General features: G+C 47.0%; 1 protein-coding gene across 7 annotated transcripts in view; it reads left to right on the top strand.

Moving 5' to 3' along the window:
* LOC136784595 (uncharacterized) overlaps window positions 1–12,307 on the top strand; it is a 150,159-nt gene that overhangs the window by 77,697 nt on the left and 60,155 nt on the right. For 6 of the 7 annotated variants that reach the window (XM_066745355.1, XM_066745358.1, XM_066745352.1 and 3 more), the window contains one exon: window positions 7,762–7,948. The exons of the other annotated variant lie outside the window; for it this stretch is intronic. The gene's annotated coding sequence lies outside the window, so the exon portion shown is untranslated. The remainder of the gene's footprint in view (window positions 1–7,761; window positions 7,949–12,307) is intronic. 7 annotated transcript variants of the gene reach the window in all.

The raw sequence follows: 12,307 nt of genomic DNA, 5'->3' as shown, positions 1-12,307 counted from the left end.
ACTGGCGTACGTACCTCGCGTTTTATCGCGCTAATTAAGCAGTAATTCTATTGCAGCGCGCGTGCAACGACAAAAAGCCGTAATTTTTGCAAACGAGAACCTACTGCCGCGCACCCGCGAGTATACATATAAATACTAGTGACAAAGCTAATTATTACGTTTATTGTAGATTTTTTCTTATACGCGCGGCAGAGTATCGTCGTTGATAATGTATACTCATCACTGGTCCCGCTAAACCAAGGGAAACGTACATAGTAGAAGCGATGAGCTATTCGCTGCAACGATAAAAGCGCCATGCACTGCGGCGTAATCATTGATGCGAAAATAAAGTTTATGGTAAGAAAATACGGGATGCGTTCTTCAAGGTATAACTACCGGCTGAATAAATGCTCCATTTGCCAGTGTACATTCTTGGCCCACGCGCGTCTTTCTCCCTTAATCGTATATATATATAGGAGGAGAAGACGGGTTCTCTGTCGACCGGTACCACAAAACTATGGCTCGATTATGTGGTAGAAGAGGTACAAGTTGTGTAATACTCTTTGCTGTGCAGGTATAGAGAGAGAGAGAGAGAGAGAGAGAGAGAGAGACTGCGTTATACTTGGAATTAGTGAATTTTCAGAGGGATAGAGCGCACATGTACACAAGGTGCGCGGTACAGGCTGTTCCTTCTCGCGTTGATAAACCGAGCGGTTAGCGGGCCAATGGAAAGCTATAGGAATAGATAGGTATATATACCGACCTTTTACGAACGGTCCGCCATACGCTAAAAAGCCAAGTATCCACTCCGGTAGCGATGAGCGAGCAAGGAGAGCCGTGTTTGCCGATGCTTACGGCGTGTTTACAGCTTTTCCTAACGGACCAGGACCGCTATCTGCTTTATTCACTTTTCTCGTTAGCCAAATGCGCGCGTGTGGAATCATTCTCTCTCTCTCTCTCTCTCTCCAACTATCGATCTAGTACATGTATATATATATATATATAGCAGCCCTAGCTCCCTTCGATTGCCAAGCTCGAGCTTTTTAACGAAAACTTTCCAGCGTGTAATCTTTAAAAGGATTTAAATCCCTCCCTTTAATCCTCTAACGAGATGTTCGATTCTTGTTTTTATCTTTTGCAGAATCCACTGGAGGAAAATGACTTTATGCGCACCGCGTATTCTCGCCCCAGTTAATTCCTCCTCCCCTAACCGACCGTCTCGAAATAGCTGCTCCCCTGCAAAATTCCTCCTCTTCTACATTTTTCGGTTAAATCTCATTAACCCTAGCAATTTTCCAGCTTGGTCACTCTTTATATATATATATACATATAGCTCTTGTATGAATTATTTCCAGACAGCTCGACTCTCCACTATACTTATTAAAAATTATTCCCTCAACCTTAAACCATCCTTTATCCGGATTATCGTTGATTTCCTCCCCTCTTTTCCACGCCACTTTTATATATGGTTAAAATTTCATCGCATGACGCTGAGACGGTATAATCACGCGCTATTAATATTAATTGAAATCCTATCCGCTTCTTTTCTTTTCTTTTCTCTAATAGGACACCTCGTATATACGGGCTTATCGTGTAATATAAAGAACATAAAGGAGTCCGTGGCAACGATCAAGAGAGAGTCGTTAGTATATATATATGTAGAAAAGGAGGAAAAACGACGCGTACAATTCTGCAATGACGAGAAATGACAAGGAGGTTCTAACAAGCTCCCCACTCCCTCCTCTTTCCCCCTTTTTTCCTAGTAACTCGATTCGCACCAATGGCAGTTGCGCACGCGATTCCACTCGTCTTCTAATGACAAAAATTCTAAACGACCCATCAGAGCCAACCACCACGCGTATACCATTATATAGGATCAAGAAGATCGTAACGATTCGATCGAAGTGAAAAACGAAAAAAGAAAAACAACGATTCTCTCTGGTCGTTTAACGAGTTTCCAAAGGATGCCGATAAAGGTGTAAATTAATTCTAACAAAAACTCATCTTTACACGGAACAAACACATGTGTATATGGGAGTACACCAAGTGGAACAAGTAGATCGAGTGGAAAGTTTCAGGAGTTTAGGAATGGAGCGTTAATTTGACGAATTGGTGCGTGCGTGGGTGCGGAAGCTTATATCATTATTAGCGTAGCAGTGAGGGGAAAATTCAGATGGGATTGATGCGTGGCATTCTCGTCGTCGTCGTCGTCGTCGACCGAACGATCGAGCGCAAAGGGATGAGCTTGAAATTTGCAAGTGGCGCTAAATCGATACGCGAGTGATTAACACGCGCGCTTCTAACTCGTCGCCGCCTCGACAGAGACTTTGTAATCTTCACGAGGTAACGATGCGTGCGCGCAGTGCAGCGCATCGAGAGAGAGAGACAGGTTTCGATTTCAATCGCGGCCTTGATCGGTGGATTTGGGCGCTTGATTAAAACCGCCGGGGTACGTCGCTTCTATCCACCAGGAGACGCGGTGGTATATCACCGTCCTCTCTCGCCGACAGAGACAAAGACCGAGAGGCACGGATATAGAGCGCGCGGCACCAAAGCCAACCAACCAGCTAGAGACAGACGGACAGACAGAGCCAGGAGCTTTTCGATGTAATTCGACGAGCAACTATCTCGTCAACGAGATAAGCAACGTACGAGTTTAAAGGAGGAGGCTAGGAGGGGGGGGGGGGGAAGGGAGGAAGATACCTTGGAAGAAGAGAATGGATAGGTCTCTGGGCTGACTGGCGGAAGATCCCGAGGACCCCGTATGCGGTAAAGAACGAGCGAGAGAGAGAGAGAGAGGGAGAAGGACGAACACGGTATATGGGACGCGGATGGGATTTAAAGGAGAATAACTGTTCGCGTACGTGAAAGCGCCTGTAAACTTGTGGTAGTGGTATATATAGTGGGGATAAGGCAGGCATCCGACTCGCGAATGCGTTTATCTCGATCCGCCGAGGTCGCGTTACATGTTCGCTCCTGAGAAGCATTTCATCAACGTCATTCTCCCCCCTCCCCCTCCTCTCATCCCTACGTATAGCTGCAGAGACCAGGCCAAGAGCCAGAACCACCGCCGCTCGCTCTCTCTCTCTCTCTCTCTCTCTCTGTACGATGCCTCTTCACATTCAACTTTTTTCCTTGCCACCCTCTCCCTCCCTCCCCCCCCCCCCCCCCCCCCCCCCCTCCTCATCCACAGACGTGTGCTACAAGAGAGTACATCTCTTCTCCCCCAACTGGAATCTACCAAATGCCAAACCACCCACCCACCGAAATTCTTCCATTCTATACAAACTCACCTTGGATTTCTTCCGAAAGATCCTACTCTCACTCTCCGTCCCTCTCCACTACAAAATATCGCAGAATAGTATTCCTTCGTTCTTCTTCATCTTCTCGTATCCTTTGCTGTGTATGCAGCCCACTTATCAGTTGGGAGAGAGAGAGAGAGTTGCGCAGAGTGAGCCGGTCGCGATGAGAGGCAAGGCTGGTGAAACGTAACGAAGAGCGACTAGAAATAAGACGGTAAACTCGAGTCTCCTCAGCTCCATTCGTATCGTACGTTTCCATTGCAATCATGCACGCGCGCGCGATAACTACACGGATAGTTTTTCAGCAATAACCACCGCAGACCGCGTTCCTTGGCTCTCCTCCAGATTACATTTGCTTCCTAGCTACTCTTTTACCACATATATATATATATATAGCTATATGTATGTTGCATAGCACAGTGTGTGGGAAGGCGTGATTGGCAGGGGATTTTTTCATCGAATATAAAGCTGACTCATAGTCTTTTGATAAATCAAACACGAGGGATTCCGGTCTGGATCGTTTAGACGCGCGAGTCAGCGTGGTCGACTGCTTAGGGGGGATATTTGTTCGTCATTAGCGTGTCATTGAGAGAGAGAGAGAGAGAGAGAGAGAGAGAGAGAGAGAGCGATCCTTTCGTCCGTTGTTGTTTCTCAACTGCGGCTTGCGTGGAAATAAGCCAGCTCTCTCCCTCTGTCATCGCCTTCAGCCTCTTTCCATTCCTCTCTCAGCTCTTTTTCTTTTTTTTATCTCAGCTACGACAAGACTCTCTCTCTCTCTCTCTCTCTCTCTCTCTCTCTCTCTTCATTATTTCTTTCCTAATTCTTTCATCTTTCGCTTTCAATGTAGAAGCGCGCGCATATAGATACACGTATACAATTGCCAGTAGAGAGAGAGAGAGAGAGAGAGAGAGAGGCCGTGTCCAGTGCCGAGCAGAGCTGAATAATTGTCGCAGACGCGCTCCGACACGCTGAATGCGGCTTGATAAGAGTCCGGGGCGAGACGAGTGCGGGACCAAAGGTGGTTCGCCCGCCCGCCGCTCCTTCGCACCGTGTACCTACGTCAATCGTCAAAATCACACGAGCTTTTTTCACCTTTGGGGCCCCACGCAGCAAAATGCCAAAGATTCTATTATTGAAGGAAAAGTTGCCGAACACGCACGACTGCGGCCGACCAATGTGTAAGTATGTGTATACATATACGTATACATGTACCACCGCACGAAAGGAATGGGCTTGTGTCACGCACACACAGAGTATACTTTTATTCCTCCTCTCCTACCCCTCCAACTCCATCCAACGGATTCATGAATTTTATTACTGCTGCAAATTCACTCTACCGCCGTTTATTATAGCCTCAACTTTATGTTTCTTCATTGCAGCTGTCGCGGTAATTGGTTTTCGGTACTTATCGCGCGCGCGCGCGCGCGCGCGCGCGCGGGTGCGAAAAACTTTCGCCAAACTTGTTTAGTCGACGAAACTTGGCATCGAACTTGATAAACTCTCGGAGGAAAGCTCGTTCGACTGCGGCTGCTTTTCCCTTTAAATCATCCAGATTGATACGATTAATTAGCATAAGCGTCCACAACGCACACGCACAACGGCTGTACATATAGCATAGTAGGTGTTGTTTCACACCGCGCCAAAAGTCCTATGCTCGCGCGCGCGAGTGCACGCGTGCTTCGCTCGTCCCCTCTACACGCACACGCTTTGCGACAAACTATTGGCGCGAGAACAAAAGAGAATAAATACGATAGTACACGGAGATGGGCGCGCGCGTGTGTGTAAAGTGTGCACAAACCATGCAAATCACGATATTCGAGATTCATTAAAATTACTGCGGTGCAAAAATTAATTTCACTCTTGTGTTCAACTATTTCCAATCGAGAGTTACCGTACATACGTATACGCTATGTAACACGTAGGCATTTGTGGCGGACAAATAGTTTGGCCGGTCGATGCTCTCGGTCCGCTTTAACCGTGACCCAATTCTCATTTAGTTAATTAAACATAAAATGAAATAGCAGTGTGCGCCAGTGTGTATTTGTGTATTTTCAGCCACACGAGAGTATTTTTGCCTGGCATTTTCCAGAGGGATTCCCGCCCGCCCGCCCGCCCGAGCGAGCGTTTCTTGCGTTTTACTTTTTGCCGCAGCTTTTTTTTCGCGCCCTCCAGATAGGAATCCTAGCCCCCCACTCGCATTTCACCGAAACATTGGCCATAATTGCTCTACTGCACTGCATGTATACGCGCTCTATGACTCTGTAGGAGGTAGCTACTCTATATACATACAAAGCGTGTTCGTTGCACACAGCATCGACTCTCGCACTAACCAGCCTCTCTCAACGTTCGCCACCAAACTGATTCACCCCCCTCGAACACATACAAGAGAGAGAGAGAGAGAGAGAGAGAGAGAGAGAGAGAGAGAGGGATTCCAAGCGCGTTGGATATCGCACGCGATGAATCACCCGAGAGAAGCTCGAGACTTTCATAAATCTACATCTGACCAAAACTGTTCGACACACCGATACCAGAGAGAGAGAGAGAGAGAGAGAGAGAGAGAAACAGGAGTACCACATTGCAATTTAAACTGTAGTTGTGCTCGCGCGACCCCCCTTCCATGCACGAAACCTATAGGTATACGCTTTTATCCCAAAGATATTTTCCTGGCAAAACTCTCTCTCTCTCTCTCTCTCTCTCTCGAAATGCAACGAGCAATCATCCCGCGCGCACAGCCACTGCATGATAAATATTTACGCGTCGCGTCGGATTGCAAGGTCGTATAACCATTTTCCAAATCCAATACAAAGTTTATTTCCTACTTATTGCCAGAGAAACAGGAGAATATGAGGGGAAAAAGAGGGAGAAAAAAAGTAACTGGCTAGCAATGAAAGGATAACGAAGCTTGTTTCAAGCGGCATAAACTCTGCTTTGTTCGCTTTGTCCTTTATTGGCCGGTCTTAGTTGGTTATGGTACGTGACGCGTGGATCCCAATGAGTATTAAAACCCGACGCGTACGTATACATACGTAGTACTACGTATAGTATGTACCTGTTGCCAATGGATCGAGCAGCTCCCGTCTCTCTCTCTCTCTCTCTATAGTGTACGTAACACACATCGCGGAACAAAGCAGCGCGCCATGTTTAACGACACCTGAAATCGTTTGATTATCCCTTGGAACATGAAAGAGAAATTCCCTCTGATAGATCCATAAAACACACGTACATATACGTTCTTCTCCAATTCTTTTTATCCGAGTCGCTTTATCAAGTTGCTCAAACACTTTTTATCCCGCCCGCCCCTCCATCAATATTGGACGAAGAAACGACTCTGGCGTAAAAAAAAAGCCTGTTAACGTGGTTTCTCTTCAACATTTTCATGCTACTGCGCGTCAGGTGAACAAAAAGAAAAGAAAAACAAGCAGTCTGAGAGATCATTGCATACCCGCTATCTCTCTTGACTTTTATCCATCATTTTTTCTCCTCCATCCCCCTCCCTCTATCTAGCACCAAAGGTAAATATTTCCCTTGTCGAGAATCTTTGACAAATGCTTCAGCCTCATAAACAAAATAGCCTCGGCAAAAGTGTGTACACGTTTCTTTTCTTTTTTCTATCGACGAAAAGATATGATTTGCGAGAGGAAGATTACCCGAATGAAACGTTCCGGGATTGAATTGCGCTTGTCGGATGTACAAAGCATCCGCGTGCCCCCCGGAATACTGAAAATATTTCATAATTTCCCAACTTTACCATGCGCTCTTTTCTATATAGGTATATGCCAAGGAAGAAAGGAAAAAGCAACTTGCAGCTTGTGCAAGTAGATAATATATAAATTGTAGAAAGAGACGTATTTGGACGGATCGCGACGAGTCTCTTTAGAGAACGTAGTACGCAGCTTACAGCGGTATTAAATTCCCTATAAAATATGGTGGTTGTAAAGCTGAATTCGTTTGTACGTGAACGAAAAAGGAGTAATAAAGAATGTTGGCTAATGGTCTTTCTCTTTTAAATAAAGAAGCATCGAAAATCGAGTATACGTATATATATATATATATATGAATGAGAGACTGATGGGAATTTTTATCGCGAGAGAAGAGCGTACGGTTAAACGGAACGAGTGGGGGAGAGCATTTTGTGCACAGGCATCAGGTCTATGTTATATGCGCGGGCCAAAGTAAAGGTGGGGGGAGGGGGAGCTCCTAGATCCCCTAAAAGAGTGAGAGAGAGAAGGGTCACTTCCTCTCCATCTCTCTCGGAATAATCCACAACTTTTGTTATTTTTGCGCGCGATTCCAAGCGGAACCTGTGCCGAGATAATCCTAACTCTCTCGGCTCGAGTATTGTAAAATAAATCCAGCTCGGGGTGTAACCGCGAGTGTCTCGAGACCACCTTGAGGAAGGGGGATAATATCAGAGTGGAAACGATTATTGCAAGGTGGAGTCGCGGCGCGCATTAATCTCCTTCCATTTCGCCTGTTGCAGGTCCCCCGTTAAAGCTGAGAGGAAAATCCCGACACTGGTTGGGGCGCGCGAGCGCGTGCGCGCGCGCACGTGGGCCAAGGCGCAGCGCGATCGAGCCTCGAAAAACATTTCGGGGGACAACGCCGCCGCCGCCGCCGCCGCCGCCGCTGCTGCTGCTGAAAAAGAAGGAAAAAGGAGAAGGACGCGCGTGAGTATACCTACTCTAAAAACACGCGAGGTTTAGTCCTCTAAACTCTTTCATAGCCGGAAATGTTGTCGCTGCCATATCCTTGCTTGATATTCGGCCTCTCTTATTCTCCTCCTGCTCTGCTTGCTGCACTCGACGGCGCGGTTATTAGCCCATGATACAATGGCAGCTGGCCTCGAGCGCCGTCGCTACAGTGAAAAGCGAGGAGGAGCAGCAGTGCGTGGACTTTTTGCCAATTGCCATTTGAAAGTAATTCCAATTAGGAGTGTCGCGCGCTCCTTCTTCGGCCACTATTATCTCGCAGCTGCCAAGCCCACTCGATATCGTTGCGCTATAATAATTATTGAAAGTATACGATACATATATATACACACGTTGTAATCCGTACGTACGCTACGTGCTGCTCGACGAGCATTAACATCTCCCCTTCTCCCTAGCTTTTCTCTTGCAATTTCCGTAATTGGCGATAACTCGTCGGTGCAAACACGCTCGATTATCCTGATTGATGAAAAACCACCGGGCAATTATTACCGGTATATAGCTGAGAATAAAAAGAATCAACGTCCACATTTGGAAAGGGGTTGTAAATATTGGGATGCGCGCACCGCGGAGGATCATAGGTGCTGTGCAGAGCAGTAATGGAAGCAAGGAGTGCAGTGGCCGGGCCCGCTCTAATACGCTCTAGACTATACATGTAGCGTTTGGTCGGTGAAATTTGCCGTACGTGGGGCTGTGTTCGTTAGATTAATTGGATATCAAGTGCATAGCCGGTTGCCTATGCCTGTAAACAAACGTTGGGCCAAGGTAAATTTAGCGATGGTCGATGGACCGACCGACCGACCGACCGACTCTGCCTCGTCGGCTGCAGGTAGTCCAGGAGGGGAGGAGTAGGCGAGGTGGAAGGAGAAGATGCTGGGCCGTCCGCCCGCGTATCGACTGGCTTAGCTTGGTCGGACCTATACGTATATACGTGCACTCGGCCAGAAGGAGGAAGAAGAAGGGGTACGCGCGTAGCGCTGCTCTGGGAATACCAACCGGCAGAATCAGCACTCTACTTAACGAATATCTACACCGCATAAAGAATTCCGATTGGCTGTACAAAGAGAGATCTCTTTTTAATATTATAATTAAAGGCTTTATTCAATCTTTCCCTTACTTACCCCTTCGCCTCTATACTCTCGTAGCTGCTAAAAAACTCATCTTTTTTTCAAATTAACTTGAACCGATTGTCCCCCCCGGGCGGAGAATAAGGAAGCAGCCGTGAGGTATTAAAGAGAGAGAGAGAGGGAAGAACAAACGAAGCGGACACTCGATACGGGGGAGAGGCGAAAGCATTTAGTCCTGCGGAGCCGCCAAGTCTCGTGTTACAGGGCGTTAATAAAAGTTGAAAGAGAGGGTGGGAAGACACGGGCATGCCGGAGCCGGAGATGGGGGGAGGGAGGGGATATAGCACGTTTCCGCTGTTGGCGACTGCTCGGAGGAGAGAGAGAGAGAGAGAGAGAGAGGACACACCGCAAAAGTTTTCCTTCTTTCCTGCACTACTCTCTCACGTGTTACGTACCTTCGCTCATCCATTGCAAACTTTTTTCAACCAATCGTACGTCCTTCGATCTAACCAAACTCTTTTCTACCCATTTATATTCCTTCCGTATATATGTGCGCGCGCGCGCGCGCGCGCGCGTGCAGGGATACTATTTTCATCTCTCTCGCCCCCTTATTATTATTCGCTCAATTTTTGAAATAATACCAAATGTGGAAACATTTAAGATCCCTGTGTGAAGAGGAGGGGGCTACCTATACTATACATATACGAACCAATCAGAGCATAAATTGAAATATGGCTCGACTCTGCGATTAACGCGCCGATACGTAATTCCTGCTTATCAGCAAGTATGGGTCAGTTTGTTTCAAAGCAGAGGAGATCCGAGTGTGGACGTAACTCAATTAATCGGCCGTTAACGCACGATCATGTAATTCCTGTTCATAACTGATACAATCAGTTTACGTAAAATTGGAATGTGTTTCGACAGATGCGTCGTCTGCTTTTCGACTCGTCTCTATTACCTTCATCTATATATGTATATATAAATCTCTTATTCGATCTGTTACGTATTGTATAGTATGCTATATATATATATATATATATATGTATAAGAGAGTGCATTGACGAGACACGGACCATTGAAGGAATCGATATACCTTCTCTCTCTCTCTCTCTCTCTCTCTCTCTATGTATGTATCGCTGATGGCGTAATTTATCGGTCGAGATGCATCGTGATTTCCATCGGGTCGCAAAGTAAATAAGTTTGGCGCGCCGAAGGAAATGATCGTATCCCGAATAAAAGTAGAAGATGAAATTTGCCGTGGCAATAGCGAGCGCGTGCTAGTAGGTACTTTGACGGGAAATAAAATGTCGAATGGGAAATTGGAAAATAATAGAGTCTGGGACGTGTGACGCGCGCGCACGCACGAGCTTTGTATATAATATAAAGAGAATAAATATGGCGCTGTTTCAGGCGAAACGTCGTCGCAGTCGCTCGAAATTAAAGTAGATTCCGGATAGAGGAATCTCGTCCGGTCTCTCGGTAAATGTGTGTACAGCAACTTGAATTCTGCATTTCGTTTCAATTACTCAACAAGTTATTCGGGATCCGGCAGGGATCTCTCCTCCTGGCGCACTTTGCACCGTTTTCCCGTCGAGTGTGCTCAGCAGCAGCGCCAGTAGTATAGAACCGAGTTTAAAACTCGAAATGCACGTTCGTATAGACCGCGAATGGGTCGAGGAATAGAGAGGATGAGGATGAGGATGGTGGTAGTGACAGGAAGAAGACGAGTGGTGGGGGGGGGGGGGGGGGGGAGGGGGAGGGGGGGTTGCTCAAACGGATCGCGCTTGTGTTATCGAACGAAAATGTCAGTCGTATACACGTACACTCGCTCTAGCGCTACCAAGACAGGAAGAGAGTCCGTATACGTATATCTGTGTCGGGACCAATGGGAAGGAAGGAGACGGAGCTCATCCGTGTATAGGTATATAACATGCATGTAGGAAAATCTCGGGGACTAAAAGGAGAGCTGGGAGATGGTAGCTTACACAAATATATATGTATATAGATAATACATGAGAAATGCAGACGGGAGCGAGAGAGCTGTTTGTGGAAAGTATATCCGCGCGAATGTGAATGAGGATGTATGCACGTGTATATAGGAGGAGGATAAAGAGAGCAAAAATGGTGGCGGTGGCTGCGCGAATGGAGTCTACGCGACACGGAGAAACTGGCGTGATTCCAGTGAAAGGTGGCTCCATGGGTCTCTCTCTCTCTCTCTCGTGGGAGTGCCAGGGATGTGCGTCGCCTGCACAGAAAACGGATCCAGTCCTTCTGGAAATAGGCGGCTCGAATGCTCGTTGACGGTCAAGGCAGAGAGAGAGAGAGAGAGACTGGAGAGGCATGACCACCCATGTGCGTCTATCCTCGCCTCTGCAGCGCAGCCCTTCCGAATCTTGGGAGAAAAGGGGCCGTAATGCCGGGCGCTTGTAGCCAACCTGCACAAAGGGAAGGCGCGAGATGCCCTCTGCATGGAGGAGCCACCGAGAGATACCGATGCCATTTAGTAGCTCGCCCGAAACGTTTTAGATAATGACTGGGGGGTGGGGGGGGGGGGGGGGGGAGTGGGAGAAGCCCCTATACCCCTCCTCTCATCGCTCTTTCTCTCAGTCGATCCTCGATCGCGACGCATAGCTCCGTCTTCCTCTTAATTCTCCAGCGCCAACGAGAGATAAGATTCGCTCGCGCGGTTTATCAAAAGAAACCAACGAGGCCCGATTCGTATTACGCGTAGAAGGAGGTGCATGGAAGAGGGAGGAAGGGTTGCATGCCTTTGGATCCTTTGAAAAACAACAACATTCCTTAAATAGCATTATTTATACGTATATGCATGTATATAAAGCGCGCGTAGAGGGTGTGGCGAGGAGATGCGCGGTACTTCCGCTTGGTGAAATTTCAAATTCGTTGGTCGTTCCTGGAATCAAAGAGTGAATATAATATATATATATATATATATATACATATATACGAGCAGTGGAAGAGGAGAGTTGGCAGAGCGAGAAACTGTGGTGGAAAAAATGAAACGTAGTTTCCGTTGGGTGGTTGGTTGGTTCGAAATGGCAATGGGGACTGGTTCCCTTATAAGCCGTACGTATAGTACCGTACACTCGACGAACTTGCGCCAATTAAAAGCCTATATATATATATATATATAGAGAGAGATTAAATTTCGACCTTTTGACTGTATAGAAAAATAGTAGACTCTCGCATGCTAAGCTTATATTCCGGCCGACATTGGAAACACGGGATATTGAAA

Source organism: Prorops nasuta, unplaced genomic scaffold (assembly GCF_024137725.1).
Source record: "Prorops nasuta isolate Cenicafe-Biocafe unplaced genomic scaffold, Cenicafe_Pnas_1.2 PNAS00061, whole genome shotgun sequence".
NCBI lineage: Eukaryota > Metazoa > Arthropoda > Insecta > Hymenoptera > Bethylidae > Prorops > Prorops nasuta.
Note: the sequence above shows the minus strand (reverse complement) of the source record. Positions and strands in the feature narration are given on the sequence as shown.